The sequence below is a fragment of the Solanum lycopersicum genome, chromosome 3 (assembly GCF_036512215.1).
Source record: "Solanum lycopersicum chromosome 3, SLM_r2.1".
Lineage (NCBI taxonomy): Eukaryota > Viridiplantae > Streptophyta > Magnoliopsida > Solanales > Solanaceae > Solanum > Solanum lycopersicum.
In genome coordinates this window covers 68,415,042-68,437,200 of record NC_090802.1, presented here as the reverse complement: position 1 = coordinate 68,437,200, position 22,159 = coordinate 68,415,042, and positions in this window count along the sequence as shown.

The window sequence follows — 22,159 nt, the reverse complement described above, 5'->3', positions numbered from 1 at the left end:
CAAATTTGTTCATGGACGTCCGTCAAGACGTTGTCTATGCATACGGTTGGCCATCACGGGTTTTCTGGGCCGTTTGGAAGGTCAAACGAGCCCCGGAGCGAGCATACGCCACATTTTGACGATTTTCGTGTGCTATTGCACAACATTTTTTGGGTGATCAGGATTCCGACGTCAAAAATGCCAAATTTGTTCGTGGACGTCCGTCAAGACGTTGTCTATGCATACGGTTGGCCATCACGGGTTTTCTGGGCCGTTTGGAAGGTCAAACGAGCCCCGGAGCGAGCATACGCCTCATTTTGACGATTTTCGTGTGCTATTGCACACCATTTTTTGGGTGATCGGGATTCCGACGTCAAAAATGAAAAATTTGTTCGTGGACGTCCGTCAAGACGTTGTCTATGCATACGGTTGGCCATCACGGGTTTTCTGGGCCGTTTGGAAGGTCAAACGGGCCCTGGAGCGAGCATACGCCTCATTTTGACGATTTTCGTGTGCTATTGCACACCATTTTTAGGGTGATCAGGATTCCGACGTCAAAAATGCCAAATTTGTTCGTGGACGTCCGTCAAGACGTTGTCTATGCATACGGTTGGCCATCACGGGTTTTCTGGGCCGTTTGGAAGGTCAAACGAGCCCCGGAGCGAGCATACGCCTCATTTTGACGATTTTCGTGTGCTATTGTACACCATTTTTTGGGTGATCGGGATTCCAACGTCAAAAATGCAAAATTTGTTCGTGGACGTCCGTCAAGACGTTGTCTATGCATACGGTTGGCCATCACGGGTTTTCTGGGCCGTTTGGAAGGTCAAACGAGCCCCGGAGCGAGCATACGCCTCATTTTGACGATTTTCGTGTGCTATTGCACACCATTTTTTGGGTGATCGGGATTCCGACGTCAAAAATTCCAAATTTGTTCGTGGACGTCCGTCAAGACGTTGTCTATGCATACGGTTGGCCATCACGGGTTTTCTGGGCCGTTTGGAAGGTCAAACGAGCCCCGGAGCGAGCATACGCCTCATTTTGACGATTTTCGTGTGCTATTGCACACCATTTTTTGGGTGATCGGGATTCTGACGTCAAAAATGCCAAATTTGTTCGTGGACGTCCGTCAAGACGTTGTCTATGCATACGGTTGGCCATCACGGGTTTTCTGGGCCGTTTGGAAGGTCAAACGAGCCCCGGAGCGAGCATACGCCTCATTTTGACGATTTTCGTGTGCTATTGCACACCATTTTTTGGGTGATCGGGATTCTGACGTCAAAAATGCAAAATTTGTTCGTGGACGTCCGTCAAGACGTTGTCTATGCATACGGTTGGCCATCACGGGTTTTCTGGGCCGTTTGGAAGGTCAAACGAGCCCCGGAGCGAGCATACGCCTCATTTTGATGATTTTCGTGTGCTATTGCACACCATTTTTTGGGTGATCGGGATTCCGACGTCAAAAATGCCAAATTTGTTCGTGGACATCCGTCAAGACGTTGTCTATGCATACGGTTGGCCATCATGGGTTTTCTGGGCCATTTGGAAGGTCAAACGAGCCCCGGAGCGAGCATACGCCTCATTTTGACGATTTTCGTGTGCTATTGCACACCATTTTTTGGGTGATCGGGATTCCGACGTCAAAAATGCCAAATTTGTTCGTGGACGTCCGTCAAGACGTTGTCTATGCATACGGTTGGCCATCACGGGTTTTCTGGGCCGTTTGGAAGGTCAAACGAGCCCCGGAGCGAGCATACGCCACATTTTGACGATTTTCGTGTGCTATTGCACAACATTTTTTGGGTGATCAGGATTCCGACGTCAAAAATGCCAAATTTGTTCGTGGACGTCCGTCAAGACGTTGTCTATGCATACGGTTGGCCATCACGGGTTTTCTGGGCCGTTTGGAAGGTCAAACGAGCCCCGGAGCGAGCATACGCCTCATTTTGACGATTTTCGTGTGCTATTGCACACCATTTTTTGGGTGATCGGGATTCCGACGTCAAAAATGCAAAATTTGTTCGTGGACGTCCGTCAAGACGTTGTCTATGCATACGGTTGGCCATCACGGGTTTTCTGGGCCGTTTGGAAGGTCAAACGAGCTCCGGAGCGAGCATACGCCTCATTTTGACGATTTTCGTGTGCTATTGCACACCATTTTTAGGGTGATCGGGATTCCGACGTCAAAAATGCAAAATTTGTTCGTGGACGTCCGTCAAGACGTTGTCTATGCATACGGTTGGCCATCACGGGTTTTCTGGGCCGTTTGGAAGGTCAAACGAGCCCCGGAGCGAGCATACGCCTCATTTTGACGATTTTCGTGTGCTATTGTACACATTTTTTTGGGTGATCGGGATTCCAACGTCAAAAATGCAAAATTTGTTCGTGGACGTCCGTCAAGACGTTGTCTATGCATACGGTTGGCCATCACGGGTTTTCTGGGCCGTTTGGAAGGTCAAACGAGCCCCGGAACGAGCATACGCCTCATTTTGACGATTTTCGTGTGCTATTTCACACCATTTTTTGGGTGATCGGGATTTTGACGTCAAAAATGCCAAATTTGTTCATGGACGTCCGTCAAGACGTTGTCTATGCATACGGTTGGCCATCACGGGTTTTCTGGGCCGTTTGGAAGGTCAAACGAGCCCCAGAGCGAGCATACGCCACATTTTGACGATTTTCGTGTGCTATTGCACAACATTTTTTGGGTGATCAGGATTCCGACGTCAAAAATGCCAAATTTGTTCGTGGACGTCCGTCAAGACGTTGTCTATGCATACGGTTGGCCATCACGGGTTTTCTGGGCCGTTTGGAAGGTCAAACGAGCCCCGGAGCGAGCATACGCCTCATTTTGACGATTTTCGTGTGCTATTGCACACCATTTTTTGGGTGATCGGGATTCCGACGTCAAAAATGCAAAATTTGTTCGTGGACGTCCGTCAAGACGTTGCCTATGCATACGGTTGGCCATCACGGGTTTTCTGGGCCGTTTGGAAGGTCAAACGAGCCCCGGAGCGAGCATACGCCACATTTTGACGATTTTCGTGTGCTATTGCACAACATTTTTTGGGTGATCGGGATTCCGACATCAAAAATGCCAAATTTGTTCATGGACGTCCGTCAAGACGTTGTCTATGCATACGGTTGGCCATCACGGGTTTTCTGGGCCGTTTGGAAGGTCAAACGATCCCCGGAGCGAGCATACGCCACATTTTGACGATTTTCGTGTGCTATTGCACAACATTTTTTGGGTGATCAGGATTCCGACGTCAAAAATGCCAAATTTGTTCGTGGACGTCCGTCAAGACGTTGTCTATGCATACGGTTGGCCATCACGGGTTTTCTGGGCCGTTTGGAAGGTCAAACGAGCCCCGGAGCGAGCATACGCCTCATTTTGACGATTTTCGTGTGCTATTGCACACCATTTTTTGGGTGATCGGGATTCCGACGTCAAAAATGAAAAATTTGTTCGTGGACGTCCGTCAAGACGTTGTCTATGCATACGGTTGGCCATCACGGGTTTTCTGGGCCGTTTGGAAGGTCAAACGAGCCCCGGAGCGAGCATACGCCTCATTTTGACGATTTTCGTGCTCTATTGCACACCATTTTTAGGGTGATCAGGATTCCGACGTCAAAAATGCCAAATTTGTTCGTGGACGTCCGTCAAGACGTTGTCTATGCATACGGTTGGCCATCACGGGTTTTCTGGGCCGTTTGGAAGGTCAAACGAGCCCCGGAGCGAGCATACGCCTCATTTTGACGATTTTCGTGTGCTATTGTACACCATTTTTTGGGTGATCGGGATTCCAACGTCAAAAATGCAAAATTTGTTCGTGGACGTCCGTCAAGACGTTGTCTATGCATACGGTTGGCCATCACGGGTTTTCTGGGCCGTTTGGAAGGTCAAACGAGCCCCGGAGCGAGCATACGCCTCATTTTGACGATTTTCGTGTGCTATTGCACACCATTTTTTGGGTGATCGGGATTCCGACGTCAAAAATTCCAAATTTGTTCGTGGACGTCCGTCAAGACGTTGTCTATGCATACGGTTGGACATCACGGGTTTTCTGGGCCGTTTGGAAGGTCAAACGAGCCCCGGAGCGAGCATACGCCTCATTTTGACGATTTTCGTGTGCTATTGCACACCATTTTTTGGGTGATCGGGATTCTGACGTCAAAAATGCCAAATTTGTTCGTGGACGTCCGTCAAGACGTTGTCTATGCATACGGTTGGCCATCACGGGTTTTCTGGGCCGTTTGGAAGGTCAAACGAGCCCCGGAGCGAGCATACGCCTCATTTTGACGATTTTCGTGTGCTATTGCACACCATTTTTTGGGTGATCGGGATTCTGACGTCAAAAATGCAAAATTTGTTCGTGGACGTCCGTCAAGACGTTGTCTATGCATACGGTTGGCCATCACAGGTTTTCTGGGCCGTTTGGAAGGTCAAACGAGCCCCGGAGCGAGCATACGCCTCATTTTGACGATTTTCGTGTGCTATTGCACACCATTTTTTGGGTGATCGGGATTCCGACGTCAAAAATGCCAAATTTGTTCGTGGACATCCGTCAAGACGTTGTCTATGCATACGGTTGGCCATCATGGGTTTTCTGGGCCATTTGGAAGGTCAAACGAGCCCCGGAGCGAGCATACGCCTCATTTTGATGATTTTCGTGTGCTATTGCACACCATTTTTTCGGTGATCGGGATTCCGACGTCAAAAATGCCAAATTTGTTCGTGGACATCCGTCAAGACGTTGTCTATGCATACGGTTGGCCATCACGGGTTTTCTGGGCCGTTTGGAAGGTCAAACGAGCCCCGGAGCGAGCATACGCTTCATTTTGACGATTTTCCTGTGCTATTGCACACCATTTTTTGGGTGATCAGGATTCTGACGTCAAAAATGCCAAATTTGTTCGTGGACGTCCGTCAAGACGTTGTCTATGCATACGGTTGGCCATCACCGGTTTTCTGGGCCGTTTGGAAGGTCAAACGAGCCCCAGAGCGAGCATACGCCTCATTTTGACGATTTTCGTGTGCTATTGCACAGCATTTTTTGGGTGATCAGGATTCCGACGTCAAAAATGCCAAATTTGTTCGTGGACGTCCGTCAAGACGTTGTCTATGCATACGGTTGGCCATCACGGGTTTTCTGGGCCGTTTGGAAGGTCAAACGAGCCCCGGAGCGAGCATACGCCTCATTTTGACGATTTTCGTGTGCTATTGCACACCATTTTTTGGGTGATCGGGATTCCGACGTCAAAAATGAAAAATTTGTTCGTGGACGTCCGTCAAGACGTTGTCTATGCATACGGTTGGCCATCACGGGTTTTCTGGGCCGTTTGGAAGGTCAAACGAGCCCCGGAGTGAGCATACGCCTCATTTTGACGATTTTCGTGTGCTATTGCACACCATTTTTTGGGTGATCGGGATTCCGACGTCAAAAATGCCAAATTTGTTCGTGGACGTCCGTCAAGACGTTGTCTATGCATACGGTTGGCCATCACGGGTTTTCTGGGCCATTTGGAAGGTCAAACGAGCCCCGGAGCGAGCATACGCCTCATTTTGATGATTTTCGTGTGCTATTGCACACCATTTTTTGGGTGATCAGGATTCCGACGTCAAAAATGCCAAATTTGTTCGTGGACGTCCGTCAAGACATTGTCTATGCATACGGTTGGCCATCACGGGTTTTCTGGGCCGTTTGGAAGGTCAAACGAGCCCCGGAGCGAGCATACGCCTCATTTTGACGATTTTCGTGTGCTATTGCACACCATTTTTTGGGTGATCGTGATTCCGACATCAAAAATGCAAAATTTGTTCGTGGACGTCCGTCAAGACGTTGTCTATGCATACGGTTGCCATCACGGGTTTTCTGGGCCGTTTGGAAGGTCAAACGAGCCCCGGAGCGAGCATACGCCTCATTTTGACGATTTTCGTGTGCTATTGCACACCATTTTTTGGGTGATCGGGATTCTGACGTCAAAAATGCCAAATTTGTTCGTGGACGTCCATCAAGACGTTGTCTATGCATACGGTTGGCCATCACGGGTTTTCTGGGCCGTTTGGAAGGTCAAACGAGCCCCGGAGCGAGCATACGCCTCATTTTGACGATTTTCGTGTGCTATTGCACACCATTTTTTGGGTGATCGGGATTCTGACGTCAAAAATGCAAAATTTATTCGTGGACGTCCGTCAAGACGTTGTCTATGCATACGGTTGGCCATCACGGGTTTTCTGGGCCGTTTGGAAGGTCAAACGAGCCCCGGAGCGAGCATACGCCTCATTTTGACGATTTTCGTGTGCTATTGCATACCATTTTTTGGGTGATCGGGATTCCGACGTCAAAAATGCCAAATTTGTTCGTGGAAGTCCGTCAAGACGTTGTCTATGCATACGGTTGGCCATCACGGGTTTTCTGGGCCGTTTGGAAGGTCAAACGAGCCCCGGAGCGAGCATACGCCTCATTTTAACGATTTTTGTGTGCTATTGCACACCATTTTTTGGGTGATCGGGATTCCGACGTCAAAAATGCAAAATTTGTTCGTGGACGTCCGTCAAGACGTTGTCTATGCATACGGTTGGCCATCACAGGTTTTCTGGGCCGTTTGGAAGGTCAAACGAGCCCCGGAGCGAGCATACGCCTCATTTTGACGATTTTCGTGTGCTATTGCACACCATTTTTTGGGTGATCGGGATTCCGACGTCAAAAATGCCAAATTTGTTCGTGGACGTCCGTTGTCTATGCATACGGTTGGCCATCACGGGTTTTCTGGGCCGTTTGGAAGGTCAAACGAGCCCCGGAGCGAGCATACGCCTCATTTTGACGATTTTCGTGTGCTATTGCACACCATTTTTTGGGTGATCAGGATTCCGACGTCAAAAATGCAAAATTTGTTCGTGGACGTCCGTCAAGACGTTGTCTATGCATACGGTTGGCCATCACGGGTTTTTTGGGCCGTTTGGAAGGTCAAACGAGCCCCGGAGCGAGCATACGCCTCATTTTAACGATTTTCGTGTGCTATTGCACACCATTTTTTGGGTGATCGGGATTCCGAAGTCAAAAATGCCAAATTTGTTCGTGGACGTCCGTCAAGACGTTGTCTATGCATACGGTTGGCCATCACGGGTTTTCTGGGCCGTTTGGAAGGTCAAACGAGCCCCGGAGCGAGCATACGCCTTATTTTGACGATTTTCGTGTGCTATTGCACACCATTTTTTGGGTGATCGGGATTCCGACGTCAAAAATGCCAAATTTGTTCGTGGACGTCCGTCAAGACGTTGTCTATGCATACGGTTGGCCATCACGGGTTTTCTGGGCCATTTGGAAGGTCAAACGAGCCCCGGAGCGAGCATACGCCTCATTTTGACGATTTTCGTGTGCTATTGCACACCATTTTTTGGGTGATCAGGATTCCGATGTCAAAAATGCCAAATTTGTTCGTGGACGTCCGTCAAGACGTTGTCTATGCATACGGTTGGCCATCACGGGTTTTCTGGGCCGTTTGGAAGGTCAAACGAGCCCCGGAGCGAGCATACGCCTCATTTTGACGATTTTCGTGTGCTATTGCACACCATTTTTTGGGTGATCGGGATTCCCACGTCAAAAATGCCAAATTTGTTCGTGGACGCCCGTCAAGACGTTGTCTATGCATACGGTTGGCCATCACGGGTTTTCTGGGCCGTTTGGAAGGTCAAACGAGCCCCGGAGCGAGCATACGCCTCATTTTGACGATTTCCGTGTGCTATTGCACACCTTTTTTTGGGTGATCAGGATTCCGACGTCAAAAATGCCAAATTTGTTCGTGGACGTCCGTCAAGACGTTGTCTATGCATACGGTTGGCCATCACTGGTTTTCTGGGCCGTTTGGAAGGTCAAACGAGCCCCGGAGCGAGCATACGCCTCATTTTGACGATTTTCGTGTGCTATGCACACCATTTTTTGGGTGAAAGGGATTCCTACGTCAAAAATGCCAAATTTGTTCGTGGACGACCGTCAAGACATTGTGTATGCATACGGTTGCCATCACGGGTTTTCTGGGCCGTTTGGAAGGTCAAACGAGCCCCGGAGCGAGCATACGCCTCATTTTTACGATTTTCGTCTGCTATTGCACACCATTTTTTGGGTGATCGGGAATACAACGTCAAAAATGCAAAATTTGTTCGTGGACGTCGGTCAAGACGTTGTCTATGCATACGGTTGGCCATCACGGGTTTTCTGGGCCGTTTGGAAGTTCAAACGAGCCCCGGAGCGAGCATACGCCTCATTTTGACGATTTTCGTGTGCTATTGCACACCATTTTTTGGGTGATCGGGATTCCGACGTCAAAAATGCCAAAATTGTTCGTGGATATTCGTCAAGACGTTGTCTATGCATACGGGTTGCCATCACGGGTTTTCTGGGCCATTTGGAAGGTCAAACGAGCCCCGGAGCGAGCATACGCCTCATTTTGACGATTTCCGTGTGCTATTGCACACCATTTTTTGGGTGATTAGGATTCCGACGTCAAAAATGCAAAATTTGTTCGTGGACGTCCTACAAGACGTTGTCTATGCATACGGTTGGCCATCACGGGTTTTCTGGGCCGTTTGGAAGTTCAAACGAGCCCCAGAGCGAGCATACGCCTCATTTTGACGATTTTCGTGTGCTATTGCACACCATTTTTTGGGTGATCGGGATTCCGACGTCAAAAATGCAAAATTTGTTCGTTGACGTCCGTCAAGACGTTGTCTATGCATACGGTTGGCCATCACGGGTTTTCTGGGCCGTTTGGAAGGTCAAACGAGCCCCGGAGCGAGCATACGCCTCATTTTGACGATTTCCGTGTGCTATTGCACACCATTTTTTGGGTGATCAGGATTCCGACGTCAAAAATGCCAAATTTGTTCGTGGACGTCCGTCAAGACGTTGTCTATGCATACGGTTGGCCATCACTGGTTTTCTAGGCCGTTTGGAAGGTCAAACGAGCCCCGGAGCGAGCATACGCCTCATTTTGACGATTTTCGTGTGCTATGCACACCATTTTTTGGGTGAAAGGGATTCCTACGTCAAAAATGCCAAATTTGTTCGTGGACGATCGTCAAGACGTTGTGTATGCATACGGTTGGCCATAACGGGTTTTCTGGGCCGTTTGGAAGGTCAAACGAGCCCCGGAGCGAGCATACGCCTCATTTTGACGATTTTCGTCTGCTATTGCACACCATTTTTTGGGTGATCGGGAATACAACGTCAAAAATGCAAAATTTGTTCGTGGACGTCGGTCAAGACGTTGTCTATGCATACGGTTGGCCATCACGGGTTTTCGAGGCCGTTTGGAAGTTCAAACGAGCCCCGGAGCGAGCATACGCCTCATTTTGACGATTTTCGTGTGCTATTGCACACCATTTTTTGGGTGATCGGGATTCCGACGTCAAAAATGCCAAATTTGTTTGTGGACGTCCGTCAAGACGTTGTCTATGCATACGGTTGGCCATCACGGGTTTTCTGGGCCATTTGGAAGGTTAAACAAGCCCCGGAGCGAGCATACGCCTCATTTTGACGATTTCCGTGTGCTATTGCACACCATTTTTTGGGTGATCAGGATTCCGAAGTCAAAAATACCAAATTTGTTCGTGGACGTCCGTCAAGACGTTGTCTATGCATACGGTTGGCCATCACGGGTTTTCTGGGCCGTTTGGAAGGTCAAACGAGCCCCAGAGCGAGCATACGCCTCATTTTGACGATTTTCGTGTGCTATTGCACACCATTTTTTGGGTGATCGGGATTCCAACGTCAAAAATGCAAAATTTGTTCGTGGACGTCCGTCAAGACGTTGTCTATGCATACGGTTGCCCATCACGGGTTTTCTAGGCCGTTTGGAAGGTCAAACGAGCCCCGGAGCGAGCATACTCCTCATTTTGACGATTTTCGTGTGCTATTGCACACCATTTTTTGGGTGATCGAGATTCCGACGTCAAAAATGCCAAATTTGTTCGTGGACGTCCGTCAAGACGTTGTCTATGCATACGGTTGGCCATCACGGGTTTTCTGGGCCGTTTGGAAGGTCAAACGAGCCCCGGAGCGAGCATACGCCTCATTTTGATGATTTTCGTGTGCTATTGCACACCATTTTTTGGGTGATCGGGATTCCGACGTCAAAAATGCAAAATTTGTTCGTGGACGTCCGTCAAGACGTTGTCTATGCATACGGTTGGCCATCACGGGTTTTCTGGGCCGTTTGGAAGGTCAAACGAGCCCCGGAGCGAGCATACGCCTCATTTTTACGATTTTCGTGTGCTATTGCACACCATTTTTTGGGTGATCGGGATTCCGATGTCAAAAATGCCAAATTTCTTCATGGACGTCCGTCAAGACGTTGTCTATGCATACAGTTGGCCATCACGGGTTTTTTGGGCCATTTGGAAGGTCAAACGAGCCCCGGAGCGAGCATACGGCTCATTTTGACGATTTCCGTGTGCTATTGCACACCATTTTTTGGGTGATCAGGATTTCGACGTCAAAAATGCCAAATTTGTTCGTAGACGTCCGTCAAGACGTTGTCTATGCATACGGTTGGCCATCACGGGTTTTCTGGGCCATTTGGAAGGTCAAACGAGCCCCGGAGCGAGCATACGCCTCATTTTGACGATTTTCGTGTGCTATTGCACACCATTTTTTGGGTGATCAGGATTCCGACGTCAAAAATGCCAAATTTGTTCGTGGACGTCCGTCAAGACGTTGTGTATGCATACGATTGGCCATCACGGGTTTTCTGGGCCGTTTGGAAGGTCAAACGAGCCCCGGAGCGAGCATACGCCTCATTTTGACGATTTTCGTGTGCTATTGCACACCATTTTTTGGGTGATCGGGATTCCGACGTCAAAAATGCAAAATTTGTTCGTGGACGTCCGTCAAGACGTTGTCTATGCATTCGGTTGTCCATCACGGGTTTTATGGGCCGTTTGGAAGGTCAAACGAGCCCCGGAGCGAGCATACGCCTCATTTTGACGATTTTCGTGTGCTATTGCACACCAATTTTTGGGTGATCAGGATTCCGATGTTAAAAATGCAAAATTTGTTCGTGGACGTCCGTCAAGACGTTGTCTATGCATACGGTTGGCCATCACGGGTTTTCTGGGCCGTTTGGAAGGTCAAACGAGCCCCGGAGCGAGCATACGCCTCATTTTGACGATTTTTGTGTGCTATTGCACACCATTTTTTGGGTGATCGGGATTCCGACGTCAAAAATCCAAAATTTGTTCGTGGACGTCCGTCAAGACGTTGCCTATGCATACGGTTGGCCATCACGGGTTTTCTGGGCCGTTTGGAAGGTCAAACGAGCCCCGGAGCGAGCATACGCCACATTTTGACGATTTTCGTGTGCTATTGCACAACATTTTTTGGGTGATCGGGATTCCGACATCAAAAATGCCAAATTTGTTCGTGGATGTCCGTCAAGACGTTGTCTATGCATACGGTTGGCCATCACGGGTTTTCTGGGCCGTTTGGAGGGTCAAACGAGCCCCGGAGCGAGCATACGCCACATTTTGACGATTTTCGTGTGCTATTGCACAACATTTTTTGGGTGATCAGGATTCCGACGTCAAAAATGCCAAATTTGTTCGTGGACGTCCGTCAAGACGTTGTCTATGCATACGGTTGGCCATCACGGGTTTTCTGGGCCGTTTGGAAGGTCAAACGAGCCCCGGAGCGAGCATACGCCTCATTTTGACGATTTTCGTGTGCTATTGCACACCATTTTTTGGGTGATCGGGATTCCGACGTCAAAAATGCAAAATTTGTTCGTGGACGTCCGTCAAGACGTTGTCTTTGCATACGGTTGGCCATCACGGGTTTTCTGGGCCGTTTGGAAGGTCAAACGAGCCCCGGAGCGAGCATACGCCTCATTTTGACGATTTTCGTGTGCTATTGCACACCATTTTTAGGGTGATCGGGATTCCGACGTCAAAAATGCCAAATTTGTTCGTGGACGTCCGTCAAGACGTTGTCTATGCATACGGTTGGCCATCACGGGTTTTCTGGGCCGTTTGGAAGGTCAAACGAGCCCCGGAGCGAGCATACGCCTCATTTTGATGATTTTCGTGTGCTATTGCACACCATTTTTTGGGTGATCGGGATTCCGACGTCAAAAATGCAAAATTTGTTCGTGGATGTCCGTCAAGACGTTGCCTATGCATACGGTTGGCCATCACGGGTTTTCTGGGCCGTTTGGAAGGTCAAACGAGCCCCGGAGCGAGCATACGCCACATTTTGACGATTTTCGTGTGCTATTGCACAACATTTTTTGGGTGATCGGGATTCCGACATCAAAAATGCCAAATTTGTTCATGGACGTCCGTCAAGACGTTGTCTATGCATACGGTTGGCCATCACGGGTTTTCTGGGCCGTTTGGAAGGTCAAACGAGCCCCGGAGCGAGCATACGCCACATTTTGACGATTTTCGTGTGCTATTGCACAACATTTTTTGGGTGATCAGGATTCCGACGTCAAAAATGCCAAATTTGTTCGTGGACGTCCGTCAAGACGTTGTCTATGCATACGGTTGGCCATCACGGGTTTTCTGGGCCGTTTGGAAGGTCAAACGAGCCCCGGAGCGAGCATACGCCTCATTTTGACGATTTTCGTGTGCTATTGCACACCATTTTTTGGGTGATCGGAATTCCGATGTCAAAAATGAAAAATTTGTTCGTGGACGTCCGTCAAGACGTTGTCTATGCATACGGTTGGCCATCACTGGTTTTCTGGGCCGTTTGGAAGGTCAAACGAGCCCCGGAGCGAGCATACGCCTCATTTTGACGATTTTCGTGTGCTATTGCACACCATTTTTAGGGTGATCGGGATTCCGACGTCAAAAATGCCAAATTTGTTCTTGGACGTCCGTCAAGACATTGTCTATGCATACGGTTGGCCATCACGGGTTTTCTGGGCCGTTTGGAAGGTCAAACGAGCCCCGGAGCGAGCATACGCCTCATTTTGACGATTTTCGTGTGCTATTGTACACCATTTTTTGGGTGATCGGGATTCCAACGTCAAAAATGCAAAATTTGTTCGTGGACGTCCGTCAAGACGTTGTCTATGCATACGGTTGGCCATCACGGGTTTTCTGGGCCGTTTGGAAGGTCAAACGAGCCCCGGAGCGAGCATACGCCTCATTTTGACGATTTTCGTGTGCTATTGCACACCATTTTTTGGGTGATCGGGATTCCGACGTCAAAAATTCCAAATTTGTTCGTGGACGTCCGTCAAGACGTTGTCTATGCATACGGTTGGCCATCACGGGTTTTCTGGGCCGTTTGGAAGGTCAAACGAGCCCCGGAGCGAGCATACGCCTCATTTTGACGATTTTCGTGTGCTATTGCACACCATTTTTTGGGTGATAGGGATTCTGACGTCAAAAATGCCAAATTTGTTCGTGGACGTCCGTCAAGACGTTGTCTATGCATACGGTTGGCCATCACGGGTTTTCTGGGCCGTTTGGAAGGTCAAACGAGCCCCGGAGCGAGCATACGCCTCATTTTGACGATTTTCGTGTGCTATTGCACACCATTTTTTGGGTGATCGGGATTCTGACGTCAAAAATGCAAAATTTGTTCGTGGACGTCCGTCAAGACGTTGTCTATGCATACGGTTGGCCATCACGGGTTTTTTGGGCCGTTTGGAAGGTCAAACGAGCCCCGGAGCGAGCATACGCCTCATTTTGACGATTTTCGTGTGCTATTGCACACCATTTTTTGGGTGATCGGGATTCCGAAGTCAAAAATGCCAAATTTGTTCGTGGACGTCCGTCAAGACGTTGTCTATGCATACGGTTGGCCATCACGGGTTTTCTGGGCCGTTTGGAAGGTCAAACGAGCCCCGGAGCGAGCATACGCCTCATTTTGACGATTTTCGTGTGCTATTGCACACCATTTTTTGGGTGATCGGGATTCTGACGTCAAAAATGCAAAATTTGTTCGTGGACGTCCGTCAAGACGTTGTCTATGCATACGGTTGGCCATCACGGGTTTTCTGGGCCGTTTGGAAGGTCAAACGAGCCCCGGAGCGAGCATACGCCTCATTTTGACGATTTTCGTGTGCTATTGCACACCATTTTTTGGGTGATCGGGATTCCGACGTCAAAAATGCCAAATTTGTTCGTGGACATCCGTCAAGACGTTGTCTATGCATACGGTTGGCCATCATGGGTTTTCTGGGCCATTTGGAAGGTCAAACGAGCCCCGGAGCGAGCATACGCCTCATTTTGACGATTTTCGTGTGCTATTGCACACCATTTTTTGGGTGATCGGGATTCCGACGTCAAAAATGCCAAATTTGTTCGTGGACATCCGTCAAGACGTTGTTTATGCATACGGTTGGCCATCACGGGTTTTCTGGGCCGTTTGGAAGGTCAAACGAGCCCCGGAGCGAGCATACGCCTCATTTTGACGATTTTCGTGTGCTATTGCACACCATTTTTTGGGTGATCGAGATTCCGACGTCAAAAATGCCAAATTTGTTCGTGGACGTCCGTCAAGATGTTGTCTATGCATACGGTTGGCCATCACGGGTTTTCTGGGCCGTTTGGAAGGTCAAACGAGCCCCGGAGCGAGCATACGCCTCATTTTGACGATTTTCGTGTGCTACTGCACACCATTTTTTGGGTGATCGGGATTCCAACGTCAAAAATGCCAAATTTGTTCGTGGACGTCCGTCAAGACGTTGTCTATGCATACGGTTGGCCATCACGGGTTTTCTGGGCCATTTGGAAGGTCAAACGAGCCCCGGAGCGAGCATACTCCTCATTTTGACGATTTTCGTGTGCTATTGCACACCATTTTTTGGGTGATCAGGATTCCGACGTCAAAAATGCCAAATTTGTTCGTGGACGTCCGTCAAGACGTTGTCTATGCATACGGTTGGCCATCACCGGTTTTCTGGGCCGTTTGGAAGGTCAAACGAGCCCCAGAGCGAGCATACGCCTCATTTTCACAATTTTCGTGTGCTATTGCACAGCATTTTTTGGGTGATCAGGATTCCGACGTCAAAAATGCCAAATTTGTTCGTGGACGTCCGTCAAGACGTTGTCAATGCATACGGTTGGCCATCACGGGTTTTCTGGGCCGTTTGGAAGGTCAAACGAGCCCCGGAGCGAGCATACGCCTCATTTTGACGATTTTCGTGTGCTATTGCACACCATTTTTTGGGTGATCGGGATTCCGACGTCAAAAATAAAAAATTTGTTCGTGGACGTCCGTCAAGACGTTGTCTATGCATACGGTTGTCCATCACGGGTTTTTCTGGGCCGTTTGGAAGGTCAAACGAGCCCCGGAGCGAGCATACGCCTCATTTTGACGATTTTCGTGTGCTATTGCACACCATTTTTTGGGTGATCGGGATTCCGACGTCAAAAATGCCAAATTTGTTCGTGGACGTCCATCAAGACGTTGTCTATGCATACAGTTGGCCATCACGGGTTTTCTGGGCCGTTTGGAAGGTCAAACGAGCGCCGGAGCGAGCATACGCCTCATTTTGACGATTTTCGTGTGATATTGCACACCATTTTTTGGGTGATCGGGATTCCGATGTCAAAAATGCCAAATTTGTTCGTGGACGTCCGTCAAGACGTTGTCTATGCATACGGTTGGCCATCACGGGTTTTCTGGGCCGTTTGGAAGGTCAAACGAGCCCCGGAGCGAGCATACGCCTCATTTTGACGATTTTCGTGTGCTATTGCACACCATTTTTTGGGTGATCGGGATTCCGACGTCAAAAATGAAAAATTTGTTCGTGGACGTCCGTCAAGACATTGTCTATGCATACGGTTTGCCATCACGGGTTTTCTGGGCCGTTTGGAAGGTCAAACGAGCCCCGGAGTGAGCATACGCCTCATTTTGACGATTTTCGTGTGCTATTGCACACCATTTTTTGGGTGATCGGGATTCCGACATCAAAAATGCCAAATTTGTTCGTGGACGTCCGTCAAGACGTTTTCTATGCATACGGTTGGCCATCACGGGTTTTCTGGGCCATTTGGAAGGTCAAACGAGCCCCGGAGCGAGCATACGCCTCATTTTGATGATTTTCGTGTGCTATTGCACACCATTTTTTGGGTGATCAGGATTCCGACGTCAAAAATGCCAAATTTGTTCGTGGACGTCCGTCAAGACATTGTCTATGCATACGGTTGGCCATCACGGGTTTTCTGGGCCGTTTGGAAGGTCAAACGAGCCCCGGAGCGAGCATACGCCTCATTTTGACGATTTTCGTGTGCTATTGCACACCATTTTTTGGGTGATCGGGATTCTGACGTCAAAAATGCAAAATTTGTTCGTGGACGTCCGTCAAGACGTTGTCTATGCATACGGTTGGCCATCACGGGTTTTCTGGGCCGTTTGGAAGGTCAAACGAGCCCCGGAGCGAGCATACGCCTCATTTTGATGATTTTCGTGTGCTATTGCACACCATTTTTTGGGTGATCGGGATTCCGACGTCAAAAATGCAAAATTTGTTCGTGGACGTCCGTCAAGACGTTGTCTATGCATACGGTTGCCATCACGGGTTTTCTGGGCCGTTTGGAAGGTCAAACGAGCCCCGGAGCGAGCATACGCCTCATTTTGACGATTTTCGTGTGCTATTGCACACCATTTTTTGGGTGATCGGGATTCTGACGTCAAAAATGCCAAATTTGTTCGTGGACGTCCATCAAGACGTTGTCTATGCATACGGTTGGCCATCACGGGTTTTCTGGGCCGTTTGGAAGGTCAAACGAGCCCCGGAGCGAGCATACGCCTCATTTTGACGATTTTCTTGTGCTATTGCACACCATTTTTTGGGTGATCGGGATTCTGACGTCAAAAATGCAAAATTTGTTCGTGGACGTCCGTCAAGACGTTGTCTATGCATACGGTTGGCCATCACGGGTTTTCTGGGCCGTTTGGAAGGTCAAACGAGCCCCGGAGCGAGCATACGCCTCATTTTGACGATTTTCGTGTGCTATTGCATACCATTTTTTGGGTGATCGGGATTCCGACGTCAAAAATGCCAAATTTGTTCGTGGACGTCCGTCAAGACGTTGTCTATGCATACGGTTGGCCATCACGGGTTTTCTGGGCCGTTTGGAAGGTCAAACGAGCCCCGGAGCGAGCATACGCCTCATTTTAACGATTTTTGTGTGCTATTGCACACCATTTTTTGGGTGATCGGGATTCCGACGTCAAAAATGCAAAATTTGTTCGTGGACGTCCGTCAAGACGTTGTCTATGCATACGGTTGGCCATCACAGGTTTTCTGGGCCGTTTGGAAGGTCAAACGAGCCCCGGAGCGAGCATACGCCTCATTTTGACGATTTTCGTGTGCTATTGCACACCATTTTTTGGGTGATCGGGATTCCGACGTCAAAAATGCCAAATTTGTTCGTGGACGTCCGTTGTCTATGCATACGATTGTTCATCACGGGTTTTCTGGGCCGTTTGGAAGGTCAAACGAGCCCCGGAGCGAGCATACGCCTCATTTTGACGATTTTCGTGTGCTATTGCACACCATTTTTTGGGTGATCGGGATTCCGAAGTCAAAAATGCCAAATTTGTTCGTGGACGTCCGTCAAGACGTTGTCTATGCATACGGTTGGCCATCACGGGTTTTCTGGGCCGTTTGGAAGGTCAAACGAGCCCCGGAGCGAGCATACGCCTCATTTTGACGATTTTCGTGTGCTATTGCACACCATTTTTTGGTGATCGGGATTCCGACGTCAAAAATGCCAAATTTGTTCGTGGACGTCCGTCAAGACGTTGTCTATGCATACGGTTGGCCATCACGGGTTTTCTGGGCCATTTGGAAGGTCAAACAAGCCCCGGAGCGAGCATACGCCTCATTTTGACGATTTTCGTGTGCTATTGCACACCATTTTTTGGGTGATCAGGATTCCGACGTCAAAAATGCCAAATTTGTTCGTGGACGTCCGTCAAGACGTTGTCTATGCATACGATTGGCCATCACGGGTTTTCTGGGCCGTTTGGAAGGTCAAACGAGCCTCGGAGCGAGCATACGCCTCATTTTGACGATTTTCGTGTGCTATTGCACACCATTTTTTGGGTGATCGGGATTCCCACGTCAAAAATGCCAAATTTGTTCGTGGACGCCCGTCAAGACGTTGTCTATGCATACGGTTGGCCATCACGGGTTTTCTGGGCCGTTTGGAAGGTCAAACGAGCCCCGGAGCGAGCATACGCCTCATTTTGACGATTTCCGTGTGCTATTGCACACCATTTTTTGGGTGATCAGGATTCCGACGTCAAAAATGCCAAATTTGTTCGTGGACGTCCGTCAAGACGTTGTCTATGCATACGGTTGGCCATCACTGGTTTTCTGGGCCGTTTGGAAGGTCAAACGAGCCCCGGAGCGAGCATACGCCTCATTTTGACGATTTTCGTGTGCTATGCACACCATTTTTTGGGTGAAAGGGATTCCTACGTCAAAAATGCCAAATTTGTTCGTGGACGACCGTCAAGACGTTGTGTATGCATACGGTTGGCCATAACGGGTTTTCTGGGCCATTTGGAAGGTCAAACGAGCCCCGGAGCGAGCATACGCCTCATTTTGACGATTTTCGTCTGCTATTGCACACCATTTTTTGGGTGATCGGGAATACAACGTCAAAAATGCAAAATTTGTTCGTGGACGTCGGTCAAGACGTTGTCTATGCATACGGTTGGCCATCACGGGTTTTCGAGGCCGTTTGGAAGTTCAAACGAGTCCCGGAGCGAGCATACGCCTCATTTTGACGATTTTCGTGTGCTATTGCACACCATTTTTTGGGTGATCGGGATTCCGACGTCAAAAATGCCAAAATTGTTCTTGGATATTCGTCAAGACGTTGTCTATGCATACGGGTTGCCATCACGGGTTTTCTGGGCCATTTGGAAGGTCAAACGAGCCCCGGAGCGAGCATACGCCTCATTTTGACGATTTCCGTGTGCTATTGCACACCATTTTTTGGGTGATTAGGATTCCGACGTCAAAAATGCAAAATTTGTTCGTGGACGTCCGTCAAGACGTTGTCTATGCATACGGTTGGCCATCACGGGTTTTCTGGGCCGTTTGGAAGGTCAAACGAGCCCCAGAGCGAGCATACGCCTCATTTTGACGATTTTCGTGTGCTATTGCACACCATTTTTTGGGTGATCGGGATTCCGACGTCAAAAATGCAAAATTTGTTCGTTGACGTCCGTCAAGACGTTGTCTATGCATACGGTTGGCCATCACGGGTTTTCTGGGCCGTTTGGAAGGTCAAACGAGCCCCGGAGCGAGCATACGCCTCATTTTGACGATTTTTGTGTGCTATTGCACACCATTTTTTGGGTGATCGGGATTCCGACGTCAAAAATGCAAAATTTGTTCGTGGACGTCCGTCAAGACGTTGTCTATGCATACGGTTGGCCATTACGGGTTTTCTGGGCCGTTTGGAAGGTCAAACGAGCCCCGGAGCGAGCATACGCCTCATTTTGACGATTTTCGTGTGCTATTGCACACCATTTTTTGGGTGATCGGGATTCCGACGTCAAAAATGCAAAATTTGTTCGTGGACGTCCGTCAAGACGTTGTCTATGCATACGGTTGGCCATCACGGGTTTTCTGGGCCGTTTGGAAGGTCAAACGAGCCCCAGAGCGAGCATACGCCTCATTTTGACGATTTCCGTGTGCTATTGCACACCATTTTTTGGGTGATCGGGATTCCAACGTCAAAAATGCAAAATTTGTTCGTGGACGTCCGTCAAGACGTTGTCTACGCATACGGTTGGCCATCACGGGTTTTCTAGGCCGTTTGGAAGGTCAAACGAGCCCCGGAGCGAGCATACGCCTCATTTTGACGATTTTCGTGTGCTATTGCACACCATTTTTTGGGTGATAGGGATTTCGACGTCAAAAATGCCAAATTTGTTCGTGGATGTCCGTCAAGACGTTGTCTATGCATACAGTTGGCCATCACGGGTTTTCTGGGCCATTTGGAAGGTCAAACGAGCTCCGGAGCGAGCATACGCCTCATTTTGACGATTTCCGTGTGCTATTGCACACCATTTTTTGGGTGATCAGGATTCCGACGTCAAAAATGCCAAATTTGTTCGTGGACGTCCGTCAAGACGTTGTCTATGCATACGGTTGGCCATCACGGGTTTTCTGGGCCGTTTGGAAGGTCAAACGAGCCCCGGAGCGAGCATACGCCTCATTTTGACGATTTTCGTGTGCTATTGCACACCATTTTTTGGGTGATCGGGATTCCGACGTCAAAAATGCAAAATTTGTTCGTGGACGTCCGTCAAGACGTTGACTATGCATACGGTTGGCCATCACGGGTTTTCTGGGCCGTTTGGAAGGTCAAACGAGCCCCGTAGCGAGCATACGCCTCATTTTGACGATTTTCGTGTGCTATTGCACACCATTTTTTGGGTGATCGGGATTCCGACGTCAAAAATGCCAAATTTGTTCATGGACGTCCGTCAAGATGTTGTCTATGCATACGGTTGGCCATCACGGGTTTTTTGGGCCATTTGGAAGGTCAAACGAGCCCCGGAGCGAGCATACGCCTCATTTTGACGATTTTCGTGTGCTATTGCACACCATTTTTTGGGTGATTGGGATTCTGACGTCAAAAATGACATATTTGTTCGTGGACGTCCGTCAAGACGTTGTCTATGCATAAGGTTGGCCATCACGGGTTTTCAGGGCCGTTTGGAAGGTCAAACGAGCCCCGGAGCGAGCATACGCCTCATTTTGACGATTTTCGTGTGCTATTGCACACCATTTTTTGGGTGATCGGAATTCCGACGTCAAAAATGCCAAATTTGTTCGTGGACGTCCGTCAAAACGTTGTCTATGCATACGGTTGGCCATCACGGGTTTTCTGGGCCATTTGGAAGGTCAAACGAGCCCCGGAGCGAGCATACGCCTCATTTTGACGATTTTCGTGTGCTATTGCACACCATTTTTTGGGTGATCAGGATTCCGACGTCAAAAATGCCAAATTTGTTCGTGGACGTCCGTCAAGATGTTGTCTATGCATACGGTTGGCCATCACGGGTTTTCTGGGCCGTTTGGAAGGTCAAACAAGCCCCGGAGTGAGCATACGCCTCATTTTGATGATTTTCGTGTGCTATTGCACACCATTTTTTGGGTGATCAGGATTCCGACGTCAAAAATGCAAAATTTGTTCGTGGACGTCCGTCAAGACGTTGTCTATGCATACGGTTGGCCATCACGGGTTTTCTGGGCCGTTTGGAAGGTCAAACGAGCCCCGGAGCGAGCATACGCCTCATTTTGACGATTTTCGTGTGCTATTGCACACCATTTTTTGGGTGATCGGGATTCCAACGTCAAAAATGCAAAATTTGTTCGTGGACGACCGTCAAGACGTTGTGTATGCATATGGTTGGCCATAACGGGTTTTCTAGGCCGTTTGGAAGGTCAAACGAGCCCCGGAGCGAGCATACGCCTCATTTTGACGATTTTCGTGTGCTATTGCACACCATTTTTTGGGTGATCGGGATTCCGACGTCAAAAATGCCAAATTTGTTCGTGGACGTCCGTCAAGACGTTGTCTATGCATACAGTTTGCCATCACGGGTTTTCTGGGCCATTTGGAAGGTCAAACGAGCCCCGGAGCGAGCATACGCCTCATTTTGACGATTTCCGTGTGCTATTGCACTCCATTTTTTGGGTGATCAGGATTACGACGTCAAAAATGCCAAATTTGTTCGTGGACGTCCGTCAAGACGTTGTCTATGCATACGGTTGGCCATCACGGGTTTTCTGGGCCGTTTGGAAGGTCAAACGAGCCCCGGAGCGAGCATACGCCTCATTTTGACGATTTTCGTGTGCTATTGCACACCATTTTTTGGGTGATCGGGATTCGGACGTCAAAAATGCAAAATTTGTTCGTGGACGTCCGTCAAGACGTTGTCTATGCATACGGTTGGCCATCACGGGTTTTCTGGGCCGTTTGGAAGGTCAAACGAGCCCCGGAGCGAGCATACGCCTCATTTTGACGATTTTCGTGTGCTATTGCACACCATTTTATGGGTGATCCGGATTCCGACGTCAAAAATGCCAAATTTGTTCGTGGACGTCCGTCAAGACGTTGTCTATGCATACGGTTGGCCATCACGGGTTTTCTGGGCCGTTTGGAAGGTCAAACGAGCCCCGGAGC